Source organism: Pleurodeles waltl, chromosome 1_2 (assembly GCF_031143425.1).
Source record: "Pleurodeles waltl isolate 20211129_DDA chromosome 1_2, aPleWal1.hap1.20221129, whole genome shotgun sequence".
Lineage (NCBI taxonomy): Eukaryota > Metazoa > Chordata > Amphibia > Caudata > Salamandridae > Pleurodeles > Pleurodeles waltl.
This window is the reverse complement of record NC_090437.1, coordinates 534,924,262-534,940,374: the sequence shown is the minus strand read 5'-3', so window position 1 is coordinate 534,940,374 and position 16,113 is coordinate 534,924,262. Positions and strand designations below refer to the sequence as shown.

General features: G+C 48.6%; 1 pseudogene; it reads right to left on the bottom strand.

Moving 5' to 3' along the window:
* Positions 1 to 10,276: 10,276 nt before the first annotated feature.
* On the bottom strand, positions 10,277 to 10,398 carry LOC138257714 (small nucleolar RNA SNORA35; annotated as a pseudogene).
* Between the last annotated feature and the right edge of the window lie 5,715 nt (positions 10,399 to 16,113).

Genomic DNA, 16,113 nt, shown 5'->3' with positions numbered 1-16,113 from the left:
AAAAATTATATTTTACATGAATATAACATTGAAATAAAACAAATATATATATATATATTAAAAATGTGTTGTACTTTGGAGGGGTCCGCTTTATTACTCCATCCCAACATAAGAAACAGAAGGGAAAACGTTCAACTTTTGAGGGGTTAGATTTACTCTTTTCACTCCACATAAGCAACAGTAGGGAAATTGTGGAACTTTGTAGGGGTCTGATTTACTATTGCCAATCCAACATAAGCAGTGTAGTTTACTTTTTGTATTTTGGAGGGGTCATAAATAATGTTTGCACTTCAGGGTTGAAAGCAGTAGAAAAGATATTAAAGTTTACAAACCTCAGACTGAATATTACCTATCCTAAATTAATACCAAATAAATAACATATATCCATAAATGTATAGAATTATTTTACATTATATGTTAGGAATAAATTATTAAAAATGAAAATCATGACATTTTAAATAAAAACATATTGAGATTTTTTTCAATTAAAACATATTTACAAAAAGTTTTAATGTACTTCCCACCCTATTACCTTGAAATCCCCACAGAGATAAATGCAAATTAATTTAATAACAGAAACAAACACACTATACATATTATTTTAAATATAGTAAAATTAATTATTATACAAAAATGTTTACATAAGAGAATTCATTGATATTCAACTGGTTAAACACATTTAAACAATTAACGTAAGCAATTATCTAAATAAGCAAATAGCAAATAAAGTTAGTATGCGCCTGATTAGGAATTTCTGTGGTCGGTTTTCACTATCCCCCTAACTTCCGACAGGGAGGGTGCCACCACACTGACCATTAAAAGTTTCCCGTTAGGCTGGTGGGCGGAAACCTAGGTTTCTTTCCACCAGCCTAGCAGGAAACAGGCTAGGGCATTGTTTCCAGTTCGTAATTGAGTCAGGGGCAATGCTGTAGCAAGCAAGGTGCAACAGGACCCTCACAATGTTCACTGTCTGCAAAGTAGACAGTGAACATTGAAACAGTGCTGGGCAGGGGAGCCAAGTACATGGGCAGTGCAGCCCCCCCATCTGGCCCCCTGCCCCTGTTCTCCACCAGCCTTTTCATGGGAGTGCTAATGTCTAAAGTAGATAGGCCACTGACTAGTACATATTTATTATGCCTGGTGTTCAAGTAATCTGTGGCAAAATTGCCAGTGTTTTTTTGCAGATAAATTAACCTGCAGAGCTATCCATGCAGACAAACTAAACAACGTGCTTGAGTGTGAAATGTAAAGAGCTGAAGTTTAGGCAGTTCTAAATATGACAATGGAATTTCAATGTTTTTGTATCTTGTGGTGATTTTCTTAATTGCATCAAGGAAGATGCCACATTCAGAAGACTATAGGCCTCATTATGAGTGTGGTAGTCAGAGGACTGCCGCGCTCGCATTGACGGGTGGATCGTGACACTCCGGGTGGACAAACTGCCCAATTACAACCCGGGCATGCTGATCCGCCAGAGGACTGACATCCCCACTGGGAATTTGGTTCCCGATGTGGTGACGGAGGTCTGAGTTGTACTCAGCCAGGGCGGCACTGAACTGCTTGGCTGATTACAACTCCCCTTGCTGCCAGCCTTTCCACTGCGGTTTCACTGGCATGGAAAAGCTGGTGGTGTGCCCAGGGCAACAGGGGCACCCCTGCGCTGCCCATGCCTATGACCAGTACCCTTGGAATACGCACTGGACAGGGTCAATACCGTGGGACAGCACCCAAGAACAAGGGATGACATCGGGAAGAGGTGAAACAACCTATGGGGGAAGGTGTGCTCCGTGGTTGCAAGACACCAGGTACCTGTACAGAGGACTGGCGGTGGACCCTCACCTCCTCCCCCACAACTAACAACATAGGAGGAGCAAGTCTTGGCAATCATGCATCCTGAGGGCCTTGCAGGAGTAGCAGGAGAAATGGACTCTGGTAAGTCAAATCTTTACTTCTATATCCCCCACCCTACCTGAATGACATCACATACTCCCACCCTGGCCCTCACCCCATCACTCCTACTCTACTCCTCACACATGCCCCAATATCACAAACCACCCATCCCAAACCCATGCCCTGCATGCAACAACAAATCATGGACACCCTTCACCAAAGCATAGCCACTGCACATACCTATACAACCCCGTAAACCATCATCACACAAGGTCCTACTCAGGAATGCAAGCACTGGGGCACACGGCCACCCACCCATTGCACACCATGGCACACACAGATGCAATAATCATGCTTTTACACCCCTGCAGGACCCCTACCCAACGTCACCAGACAGGAGGATCCAGACATGTCCACTCCACCCACAGAAGAGGCCCACAGTGATGACAGCAGCTCTGTCCAACTGAATCAAGACGACCAGCCCGGCCCATCTGGGACCTCAGGACAGTTGGTTCCTCTCACACTGGCACAAGCCACTACAGAGCTTCCCCCCTAAGGAAACACCAGCACAGCACCCACCCATCGGGCCCATACCTCGGTCCCCAGGACACGTCAATCAGCAGTGTGTCCACCACTACAGGGAACCCAGGCTAACCCACCACCCCAACAACAACATGGACCTGGGGGCAGTGGGCACACGGCTCAGGGGACAGAGGCCCAGGAACACAGGGGAACTGGGAGGGCTGCTGTGCGACAGGGGGAGGACAGGCCCAGGGAACCCACTCTCCGCAAGGCCCTCTCCAACATCATGGGAGCCTACCACCATTCCCAGGATACGATGGCAACGGTACTGGCCAAGTTTCAGGAGACCCAGTGGCTGCAGGAGGAACAGTATTTGGGCTTCAGGGAGGAACTCAAATCCATCAATTCCAACCTGGGCACCATTGTAGGGGTGCTGAAGGAACTCGTCAACACCAGGAGGGACGCTGTGGCACAACAAGGGGCCCCTGACACTAGCCTGGCTGATGAACTGCCCACTACCTCCACCGGTGCTAGTGGACAGGAGGCACCGCCACAGGACCACCACACCAAAACCCCACCCCCTGCAGAGGGAGAACCACCCCACAAACAGTCCCTGAGATCCAGGACAAATACAGAGAACGATGTCAAGACCCCGCCAAGAAATTAGACCACCCTGATTGTCATCCATTTGTCCCACCTTGTCACCCTGTCCATCCTTAAACTGCCCCAGCTCCACTTCCTATGCCCCTTTGGACAATGCACCTGTTAGACTAATAGACTGGACTCTGCCATGGACATAACTCCACCATCACCCCTCACCATTTTACAACCCCCTCCAATATTGAACACTTAAATAAACACCTTACAACACAAAACAATCTGGAGTCTGTCTGTGACTTCGAAATAGTGTATTAGCAATTACAGTGCCAAAATGCTCTTTCAAATGTAATGTCAACATACCTATGTCACACAGCTCTGGTCCATGAGGAAATAAAGCAGATGTCACACAGTGGGACCCACATCTGTGAAAACGTAAAGGAAAGTGACAACTCAGTGACCATACACTGGGTGAAAATGACAGACAGTAGAGAGGTATTAGGTTTTAATTTGATGTAGCAGGCAGGTTTGTCTTCTTACCTGTGTCTCACTGGAAGTATTGCAGGATCACCGTGTTCCTGCTGTCGATGTCCTCTTCTTCTGTTTCCTCGTCTTCACTGTCCACAGGCTCCACAGCTGCCACAACACCTCCATCTGGACCATCCTCCTGCAGAAAAGGCACCTGTTGTCGCAAAGCCAAGTTGTGAAGAATACAGCAGGCCACAATGATCTGGCATACCTTCTTTGGTGAGTAGAATAGGGAACCACCTGTAATATGGAGGCACCGAAACCTGGCCTTCAGGAGGCCGAAGGTCCGCTCTATAATCCTCCTAGTTCGCCCATGGGCCTCATTGTAGCGTTCCTCTCCCCTTGTCCTGGGATTCCTCACTGGGTCAGTAGCCATGATAGGTTGGGGTAACCAAAGTCACCTGCGAATGGCGAGGGACAACTGTTAGACACACTAACTCATAGGGACATCCACAGACCCAGACAACTATTCCTACTGATTTGGGTCCATGTGCTCACCTAATAGCCACACCCGGTGCCTCTGGAGTTTCCCCATCAAATAAGGGATGCTGCTATTCCGCAGGATGTAAGCGTCATGCACTGAACCAGGAAATTTTGCATTAATATGGGAGATGTACTTGTCTGCCAAACACACCATCTGCACACTGTTTGAAAAGACCCACTTCCTAGGAAATGGAGTACTAACAGCACCTGCACTTGAGGGGGGATTCCTGTGGGATGGCGGATTGCTGACATCAGGTCTGGCTCCAACTGGTGTGTTTGGCAGACCAGTTGGTAATTACTACTCTTTTTCCCCTGTACAATTCCTGTAGGTCAACGCCCAGCAGAAGAAGGACATCTGGCGTGCCATCGCCAAGGAAGTCCGGACCCTGGGGGTCTACCACAGATGGAGCACCCACTGCCGGAAAAGACGGGAGGACATTCGCCGCTGGAGCAAGAAGGAGGCGGAGGCCCAGCTAGGGATGGCCTCCCAACGTGGGAGGGGTGCCCGTCGCACCATGACCCCCCTGATGTTCAGGATCCTGGCGGTGGCGTACCCAAAGTTGGATGGGCACTTGAAGGCATCACAGCAGCCACCAGGGGGTGAGTACACTCTCATTATGCTGATTCAGAGCACATTGTAGGTGTCTGGGTGGGGGAAGTGGGCTGTGGGTTCCCTTAGGCCAGGGCGAGTTTGATAGTTAAGTTCCCTTCTTCAGGCAGGCCCTGTGGCACCCTACCCCACCTGTGTACAGTGCCAACTGCACCTCGTCAGGCTCCTGTGACATCCATGTGTTCAGAAATCGGCCATAGCCTTGTCAGCCATGTCCCAGGGATTGAATAGTGGACCCCAAGTGCGTGGCGTAGTGTAGGGGGCTTCTGTGTCTGTCATGTCCGCCAACGGTAGCGGTATTGCATGCACTGAACATGTCTTTCTTCTGTCTCCCCCCCCTTTTTGTGGTCTCCCTGTTCTTGTGTGCATTAGCATCATCAGGCGGAAGAGCAGTGGCACCGGAGCAGAAGCTAGCTGCATCCCACATGGCCCTGGAGGGCAAGACTACGGACTCTGAATTCACCAGTGGGACGGAGGGTGAGGGGAGCTCTACAGCGGGGACAGGAGCTGACACCAGCGAGATGGACTCCTCCTCTGATGGGAGCTCCCTTGTGGTGGTGGCCCCATCTGTGCCCCCACATCTACAGCTATAGCCGCCACCCCTCTACCAGCACCGCCCTCCCAGCAGCCCCTCAGCTTTTGCCCCGTGCCCGCTCACCCAGGAGGGTGGGCATCACCTTCGCCCCAGGCACCTCAGGCCCTGCCCCAGTCACCCCTGCTGCCATCAGTGAGGAGGCCATTGACCTCCTCAGGTCCCTCACTGTTGGGCAGTCTACCATTTTGAATGCCATCCAGGGTGAAGAGAGGCAGTTGCAACAAACCAATGCATACCTGGATGGCATTCACTCTGGTCAGGCAGCCCTTCAGCGAGCTTTTCAGACTCTGGCCTCAGCACTGATGGCAGCCATTGTCCCTGACTCTAGCCTCCCCCCTCCAACTTCCTCCACCCAGACCCACATCCCTGTACCTCAGCCTATCCCAAGCACACCATCAGACCAGCATGCACACACCTCAACACACAAGGGAAGCTCTGGCAAACATAAGCACCACACATCCCACAGGCACTCACTCAAGCATCACACACATGCAGACACACCAACATCCACTGCCTCCACTGTGTCCCCCTCCTCCTCATCTCCCTCCTCCCACCCTGTCTCATCCCCACTCACACCTGCATGCACTACATCCTCAGCCACTATGTCCATCACCAGCACACACACCACCACACCCTGCTCACGTGCAGTCACCACCCCCACTACCTTTCACACATCCCCTGTGTCCTCTCCTGGAGTGTCTGTAAGGCCACCTCCCAAGGTACACAAACGCAGCCACACACCCACCCAACAGCCATCCACCTCACGACAGCCTCCAGCCCATGCACCTTCACCCAAAGTCACCAAACGTACACCTCCTACAACCACTACCTCTTCCTCCACTCACAAACCCCCTCCATCTACCCATCCCAGTGTCCCTAAGAAACTTTTCCTGTCCAACCTTGACCTCTTTCCCTCACCTCTCCCACCCCTTCAGTCTCCTAGGGCCTGACTCTCCAGGTCCCAACCTATCACCTCAGCCACAACATTGGCGGGACCAGTGGTGCCAGTAGTCACCCGATTATGGAGTGCACCAGGCAGCAGGGCAGGAGGTGTGGCAAGGAGCCACGGCATGGACAGTCCCCCACCTGTCAAGCATCAAAAGTTGGCCAGTGCCCGGTGGGAGAGGGGAAAAAAATCAGCCACCAATGCTGCTCCCAGGGGCCCAACTGGGAGTGTGGAGACAGCTGCGACACCATCCAAGGTGGGGAAGGGTCACAGTAAAACCGGCAAGTTTGGGAAGATCAGCACGGCGGACAACACCGCCAGCAGCCCCACTGCCCAGTGGAAGACCACCAGCAGCAGCCCCGCTGCCCAGGATTCGACCGCCAGCAGCCCCGCTGCCAAAGACAGGACCGCCAGCAGCAGCCTGCTGCCAAAGACAGGACCGCCAGCATCAGCCACGCTGCCCAGGAGGCGAACGCCAGCTGCCCAGGAGGCGACCGCCAGCTGCCCCGCTGCCAAAGACAGAACCGCCAGCAGCAGCCCCACTGCCCAGGAGACGACCGCCAGCAGCCCTGCTGCCCAGGAGACGACTGCCAGCAGCCCCGCTGCCAAAGACAGGACCGCCAGCAGCAGCCCCGCTGCCCAGGAGACAACCGCCAGCAGCCCCGCTGCCAAAGACAGGACCGCCAGCAGCTGAACCGCTGCCCAGGACACCGCCACCAGCTGAACCACTGCCCAGGACACCGCCGCCAGCAGCACTGCAGGCCAGGACAAGACCGCCACCAGCCGAATCGCTGCCCAGGACACCGCCGCCAGCAGCACCGCAGGCTAGGACAAGACCGCCACCAGCTGAACCGCTGCCCAGGACACCGCCGCAAGCAGCACCGCAGGCCAGTGAGCACCAGTGATTCCGATGCTACTGAGTCCGCCACGGGCAGGATGAAGCACTCTAGGCACAAGGCCCCCTCCAGAACCAGTGGAGAGATACATCCACTACCTCAGTCCTTGGCAGGATGAAGCACTCTGGGCACAAGGTCCCCTCCAGAAACCAGTGGAGAATGTTATCCACTTGAGAGACTGTGGCTTTGCACTCTCCAGGATGCAGCAGTGGGCAAACCACCCACTGTAGAGACTTGAGAGACTGTGGCTTTGCACTCCCCAGGATTGAACAGTGGGCAAACCACCCACTGTAGAGACTTGAGAGACTGTGGCTTTGCACTCCCCAGGATTGTACAGTGGGCAAACCACCCACTGTAGAGACTTGAGAGACTGTGGCTTTGCACTCCCCAGGATTGAACAGTGGGCAACCCACCCACTGTAGAGACTTGAGAGACTGTGGCTTTGCACTCCCCAGGATTGAACAGAGGGCAACCCACCCACCGTATAGACTTGAGAGACTGTGGCTTTGCAGTCCCCAGGATTGAACAGTGGGCATTGAGCCCCCTCATGGATCTGGCGTCGTGCACTCAACTGGCTGAGGTGCCCCCCCTTTCTTTCCCCCTGTGGTGCCTGTTTTATTTCTATCTGATGCCCCTGCAGTGTTCTCTCCGTCTTGTTCGGGTATTTGGTGTGGGACTATCCCTTGGACTTTTGTTCTTGGTGTATATAATAGTATATAGTATAAATGTATCTATTTGTAAATATTTTTGATGTATGTAATTGAATATATCACACTTATTCGACTCATTGCCTTTTGTCCTAGCATTCTTCCAGGGGAGGGTTGGTGGGTGTAATTGTTATGTATCAATATGTATTTGTGTGTTTGAAATAGTGGGTGAGGGTGGGGGTGGGGGTGTTGCGTGTTGCATGTGTGTGTCACTATTACCCCCCTTCCCTGTGTCGTAGGTGCAGTACTCATCATTGTCTTCGCCGCCGGCGTTCGTGCTCCTGGTAGAGGAGCAGGAAGATAAAGGCTGGCAGAATCTGGAGCATGGGCTCCATGGCGTCCTGATTCCTCGTGGGGTGTGTAGAGGTGAGCGTTTTCCCTTCTAAGTCCTGTTTCCGCCGTGTTTTTGTTTGCGGTGAATTGCCCCGGAAAAGGTGGCGGATCAGTGGGTTGTAATAGTGTGGGCGGTACATTGTGTTCCGCCTGTCGGTTGGCGGTTACCGCAGCGGGGTTTGTTTGTACCGCTGTGGCGGTTGGAGTGTTAAAGTGGCTGTCTATGTTGGCGGTTTCCGCCGCAGTCGTGATTCCAATTTTATTACCGCCGGCCTGTTGGCGGTTTTACCGCCGCTTCAACACCGACTGCCAAAGTTGTAATGACCCCCATTATCTCTTGAAGAAAACATATGCGACAAAGCAAAACCATAAGCTATGGATATCAGCATTAATAATATAATTCAGCAATAAAGTTCGTCAGTCATTCATCACTGTCACACTTCACCCCTAACAGCCTACCTAACCAAGATTAGCATTAGCATGAGGTTCTTCATGTGAAAACAATTTAGGTAAAAACATTAATTTGGAAAAATCTACCTAATTGTGAATCTCAGTAAGACAGCGCAGTTGGTACGTGTCAGAAATTAGTCAGTCACATTTTATAGCTACTTATCCAGGATAAATCAGCAACAAGTCAGCCTTCGTCTTCAGGTCATCAATAGTCAGCTACAGATCAGGCTCACAGAGTATGAGCCCAATATCAGCACCTCAGACAGCATCTCCTGACGTCATCAACTTTCTTCTCGCAGTTCTGAATTTTCACCCTTTGTCATGACTTTTTATTAGGGTCTCCCAGTCCATTCCACTATTTGTTAATTGGTCAGTCTATCAGAAGTTATGACTCTAACCTATAGTTTTTGTTCACCAAATGTTTGAGTTTGCATATGTCTTGTGTCCCATAAAACTGATTGTTTCTTCTTACGATGAGAACATCATCCGGCTCTTCAGGTAACAACATTGTTGCATACGAGTCTTCAGTCAGTGCCTCTATTGTTCAAGTCCTGGGAAAGTACATTTAGCCTACACTACACATAATTGTATCAAATTTATTTTCTTCATCATCTCCTGCTCGTTGGTACATTTTGCAGAATGTTCTAGCTGAGCGGCCTGAACTCCGAGCGGTTCAAAGTTGCAATCCCCGGTTACCAGTCCTTGCAAGGCATTTCAATTCTCCATGTTCAGAGCAAGTGAGGCTCAGTGAAACCAGGCCCTTAGTCCGGCTAATTTAAGAATATGAATTAATATAAAACATAGGTAATACATTTTGTTATAACATATTAGTACATTTTTTAATACGTTTTTCATTATTTTGCATCTTTTCGTTCTTTTAGTACACATGGTGATCACTCCTCGAGGGCGCACATTATGTTTCTACAATTCATATCTCTATGCGTTTTCTCATTAGTAAACACACACATAAGTAATTAGAAATTTCTTAATTAACATATCTGCTCCATCAGTCCCTCCTCTGATGACTAAATGTGTCATCACACACTTCTTGTCAACACTTTACAAATTTGTCTCAGATGTATTTTTCCTTCTTCTTGAGTTTTCCCTATAAATTTGTCTCCTAGGTGGTTCTTCCCTCCTCTGATCATTCTTAGATGTCCTTCATTTTATCTTTTGCCATAATTTGCATGTACCCCATAATCATAATACCGAAACAATCACAATTAATGTTCCCTGGATGATTTTCCATAATACCTCATTCCAAATTTGACTAAACCAATTTCCCACAGAGGCAAATCCATCTCCAACTTTCTCAAAAACCCTTCGTTCCTTCAAATCCTTCAAATCTTTGCTTGAATTAATTAAGTTGTGAGTAAGGGCCAGATGTAGGTAGGTTTCCGTTTGCGAGTTGCAAATTGCGAGTCCCAGCGACTCGCAATTGGCAACTCGCAAAAGGAAATGCAGAAAGGTGTCTCAGACACCTTCTGCGACTAGCTATGGGGTCGCAAAAATCCACCTCATAAATATTTATGAGGTGGGTCGCAGTTTGCGACCCCATAGCAGGTCTAGGCACTCACGGGGATGGTGGCCTGCTGGAGACAGCAGACCACCATGTCCGTGACTGCTTTGAAATAAAGCAGTTTTTTTTTTTTCTCTTTGCAGACCGTTTTCCTTAAAGGAAAACGAGCAGCAAATAAAAAAAATACTAAAACCTCTTTGTTTTGGGTTTTTTCAGAGTAGGCAGTGGTCCATAGGACCACTGCCAGCTCTGAAAAAAATTTTTTTTTGCATTCACAAAGGGGAAGGGGCCCCATGGTAACCCTTTCCCATTTGCGAATGAGTTACCATCCACTTCAAGTGGATGGTAACTGCGAGTTGATTTGTGACCGCTTTAGCGGTCACAAATCAACTCTACATCGCCATGTAGTCGCAAATAGGAAGGGAACACCCCTTCCTATTTGCGAGTCGGAATCACATTTTGCGAGTTGGTACAGACACACAAAATGTGATTCTGCATCGCGCAAGGGCTTTTGCGCCTCGCAAACGGCATTTTTTGCCGTTTGCGAGGCGCAAAAGCCTTCCTACATCTGGCCCTTAGGTGGTCATTCTGACCCTGGCGGTCTTTGACCGCCAGGGCGGAGGACCGCGGGAGCACCGCCGACAGGCCGGCGGTGCTCCAATGGGGATTCCGACCGCGGCGGTAAAGCCGCGGTCGGACCGGCACCACTGGCGGGGTCCCGCCAGTGTACCGCGGCCCCATTGAATCCTCCGCGGCGGCGCAGCTTGCTGCACCGCCGCGGGGATTCCGACCCCCCCTACCGCCATCCAGATCCCGGCGGTCGGACCGCCGAGATCCGGATGGCGGTAGGGGGGGTCGCGGGGCCCCTGGGGGCCCCTGCAGTGCCCATGCCACTGGCATGGGCATTGCAGGGGCCCCCGTAAGAGGGCCCCTACATGTATTTCACTGTCTGCTGCGCAGACAGTGAAATACGCGACGGGTGCAACTGCACCCGTCGCACAGCTTCCACTCCGCCGGCTCGATTCCGAGCCGGCTTCATCGTGGAAGCCTCTTTCCCGCTGGGCTGGCTGGCGGTCTGAAGGAGACCGCCCGCCAGCCCAGCGGGAAAGTCAGAATTACCGCCGCGGTCTTTCGACCGCGGAACGGTAACCTGACGGCGGGACTTTGGCGGGCGGCCTCCGCCGCCCGCCAAGGTCAGAATGAGGGCCTTAGTCTCTTATCTCCTTATCATTCTCTGGAATGTAGGAGCAACAGTGCCTGGCATTAATCATTTTACAGACACCGCCCTCTTTCGCTAAAATTATGTCTAAAGCAAGCCTATTTTGAAGTGTCATAGCTCTATCCAAAGCCAATTCAGTTTTTAACAGGAGTAGTGCCCCTGTAAATTTTGTCAGCATGTTATCCACAATAGTAGACAACTTTCGTATCTTGATTGCATTCAGAATTACCCCTACAGAAGGAATTATTGCACCAAAAGTTTCTCCCACAATTGCAGAAGAGGTTTCCCTCCTCTGTTGCTCATGATGTAATTCAGTCACTTTCTGAATTTTCTTTAAACCATCTATTTGATGAATCATAGGGAAAACTATCCCTAAATAGGGTGTCCCATACCATCCTCCAGGTGACGGTAATAAGCATTAAGTCCACAAATATAGTAGATCCCAGGAATCACAGGGTCCTGACCATTCAGCATAAAAGTCCATTTACTCTGAAACAGAAACACATGCCTACATTCACTCGTTCCCACAAATAAAATGTCAATGCGTGATTTTTGGCCTATATATACAAAGTTTCCCTGCATATAATGCATCTAAAGCTAATTTTCCTTGTGTTTTAATAGCAGCGTAAGCATAACCATTCTCATAAGTCTTTTTCTCCAGTCCTTTCTCTAACTTCTCCTTCAATGCCTTCCTTCTGTCATCAGTATGCCCTATAAAGCTCTTTTTCTAATGGGGTCAATAAACAAGTTAGGTTGTTACGGTGTGCATAAGCAGTTCCAAATGTTAGTGTTGGATCAAAGAATCTCCTAACTAATAATGTCATGCTCCTTAGCTACTTTACTCAAAAATCTAAGAATGGATACAAAAGAAAACACTAAGGGGGTGATTCTAACTTTGGCGGGCGGCAGAGGCCGCCCGCCAAAGTTCCGCCGGCAGAATACCGCTACGCGGTCAGAAGACCGCCGCAGTAATTCTGAGTTTCCCGCTGGGCTGGCGGGCGACCGCCAGAAGGCCGCCCGCCAGCCCAGCGGGAAACCCCTTCCCACGAGGATGCCGGCTCCGAATGGAGTGGGAAGGGTGCGACGGGTGCAGTTGCACCCGTCGCGATTTTCAGTGTCTGCTATGCAGACACTGAAAATCTTAGTGGGGCCCTGTTAGGGGGCCCCTGCTGTGCCCATGCCATTGGCATGGGCACTGCAGGGGCCCCCAGGGGCCCCACGACACCCGTTACCGCCAGCCAGGTTCTGGCGGTCAAAACCGCCAGAACCAGGCTGGCGGTAAGGGGGTCGGAATCCCCATGGCGGCGCTGCCTGCAGCGCCGCCATCGAGGATTCCTCAGGGCAGCGGGAAACCGGCGGGACACCGCCGGTTTTCCGTTTCTGACCGCGGCTGTACCGCCGCGGTCAGAATGCCCTGGGATGCACATCCAGCCTGCTGGCGGTGCATCCGCGGTCGTTGGCCCTGGCGGTAGTCTACCGCCAGGGTCAGAATGACCCCCTAAGTCATGGTTAGAATAGAAATACTGAATATACTCTTGATTATAGAATAGGGTTAGTAGCAAACTACAAGTTATACCATACGCTAGGGGTAAGCTGCAGTACGTAACCCCTTCTTCCACAGAAGAAGGAATTTGTGTACACATAAGACAATTCCTTGCATCCATTACCTCCACATACTCACTCAACAACTGATAAAACACATTAGAATAAAGCTCTCCTTGAGCATTAGTGTAATCATGCAAATATTTTTCATCTAGCTTGAACCTCTCTAAAGCTGTTAGTGTAGTAGTATCAAGAACAGGAGTAATAGCTCTTTCATCTCATGAATAGACATACCCACAATCATTATTATAAACATTATTCCACACATAATTGCAATATCTAATATTTTTAACTCGATTATTTAATCCAGCCATGATCTGTTCCAAATCAGAAAGTAGAAATAGCTCTTGGTTAAAGTGCAACAAGAAAAATCAAAAAAAAAAAAAAAAAAAAATGCTTCTTTTCTCACTGTTCAAATTCACACACAGGAACACTTTTCTCCCGTATCAAAAATTGGTTATCAGCTTGTCACATTCAGGTTTTCAAATGTCATATCAGATTATCAATGTCTTTTCCGGTTTTATTTCAACAGTGTCTCTTTAGATTTTTTCTTCACATTAGCTAAACAACTCAGTCTAGTGATTCCCTTCAGGTTGCATCAAAGTACTGATTCGGAACTTCTCTGTCAAAGCAAAAGGACATGAACTAATTTTGCCATTCACTTGTTGCTGTATATGCCCACTCTGGACCAACGCATCTTCGACTTGCCACTCTCTTTCTTTTCAACCTTCGTTCTCCACTGGGGTGATTGATCAGTCTTCTCTGGGTCAATTTCAGGTTCAATCTGCTCTTGTTGTGGTTCAGGTACAGCCACTTCTTTTGCTGCTGTTGGTGCTCTCAACACTTCCTCATGCTCTTGCGGTCTCACCACTCTCTTTGTGTAGGTTAGGTGTATCCAATTCGGCAGTCCTGCACACTTCACAGCTGTTGTAGTTGTCAGCACCACCTGGTATGGACCGTTCCAACGCAGCTCTAAGCAAGTCTTTCGAACATCCTTTTTGATGACGACAAAATCTCCAGCTCTCAAATTGTGACCTGGGTCATGGATGGGTGGCAGGGTAACAGCCTGCACCTGGTGAGAGAAAGATCGAACCACAGGAGCCAGACCTTTGCAGTAGTTCAACACCATATCATCTGTAACATTGACAAGAGCATTTGCTGGAATTGCTGGTAACCTCATTGCTCTGCCCATGAGAATCTCATGGGGTGACAGTCCTGTCTTTCTGTCAGGTACATTTTGCATTGACATTAACACTAAAGGTAATGCATCTGGCCATTTCAGCAATTCTTATTTTCAGTATACCCATCATTTGCTCTATAAGTCCTGAAGCTTCTGGTCGGTAACTGCAATTCATCTTCTGCTCAAGGTTTAATGCTGCACATAAGAGTTTGATCACTTTGTTATATAAGTGTGTTCCCCTATCTGAATCTAAAGAGATCAGAAATCCGAACCATGGTATTAACTCTCTGAGCAACAGCTTTGCTACAGTGAGACTATCATTCCTACGTGTGGGGTATGCTTCAATCCAATGACTAAACACACACACAATCACCAGCACGTACTTCAATCCACCAAATGTGGGCATTTCAATTAAATCTAACTGCATTCTGCTGAATGGTTCTCCTGCTCTTCCAATGTGGCTCAAATTTACCACTGTCCCTTTCCCCACATTTAGTTGCTGACAGATTACACATCAATGACATACTGCCTCTGCTGCTTGTCTGAATTTTTGATTAAACCAATCATCCTTGAACAATCAAACCATGGTATCTCTTCCAATATGTGCTCAACTGTGATAACACCTGGCCATCTGAGTCAACAAACTTTTTGGCAGCAGCATCTGACCCTCCTCCTCAGAAAACGATATCTTATCTGGTCTTTGAACTCATTTAAACTTTACCCACAGCTTTTTTATTTCCTTGTCAGCATTTTCTTGCATTGTTTTCAATTCCTCTAATGTGTCAATTATTTTCCAAGCAAAACTTGCACAGTTATTTCTTCTTCAGGCATCAATTCCTAATTGCCTTTGAACGATATACAGTTCAGTGCGCAAAATCTTGTGACTTGATCCGCAAATCCATTTTCCAAGGAAATGTAATCCTGTGTCTTCTGATGTGCACTACATTTTACCACAGCAATTTCTTCAGGTAACTGAATTGCGTACGACAACTCTTTTTTTCGGTCGCCATTTCTTAATGGAGTTCCAGTAGAGGTCATAAAACCTTGTTGCGACCACAACTGGCCAAAATCATGAACAATTCCAAATCCATATTGACTGTCAGCGTAAATTGTGATTCTTAATCTTGCAGAAACATAGCATGCCCTAGTAAGAGCTACTAATTCTGCTACTTGTGCAGAATATACACCTGGAAGCCTTGAAGCTTCTAATGTGCCTGTAATGGTGCACACAGCATATCCTGCTCTCAATGTACCTGCTCCATCTCTGAGACACGAAGTATCAACAAAGATAATTTGGTCATTTTCTTCTTAACGTGTGTCTCTATTATCAGGCCTCAGTTTTGTACACCGCTCAGTCACCTCAAGACAATCATGCTCAATATCTTCCTCTTTTTCAATTTCAGCTGTATCACTTGGAAGCAAGGTCGCTGGATTCAACACTTTACATCTTTTCAATGTTACATTTGGAACACCCAATATGCTCACATTATACCTTGTCAGTCTTGCACCCATCAAATATTGAGTTTTCGTCCTTCTCAGTAAAGTCTCAAAAGAATATGGTACCATTACAGTCAAAGGGTATCCCATAACTACCCCCTCACATTGGGAGAGATTTTGACCAACTGAGGCCACTGCACGCAGACAACCTGGTAAAGCTGCTGCAACCAGTTCCAAGGTAGCGGAAAAATAGGCTACTGGGCGATAAGCACCTCTATGAACCTGTGTCAAAACGGACAAAGAACAAGCATCACATTCATGACAAAACAATGTGAAAGGCTTTGTGTAATCAGGCATTCCCAACGCTGGAGCTCTGCACTTTACAATTCAGTGAATGCTCTCATCTGATTCTCATCTAGGCTAATGGGATCTGTAACTTCCTTATGTGTCAATTGCTGCAACGGTTTGGCAATTTCAGCAAAATTTGGAATCCACTGTCTACAGTACCCCATCATTCCCAGAAACATTCTGACATCTCTCTGCTAAGTCAGGGGACTTCTCTGCAGAATCATGATAATTCTTTCTCTTGAGATTCTCCT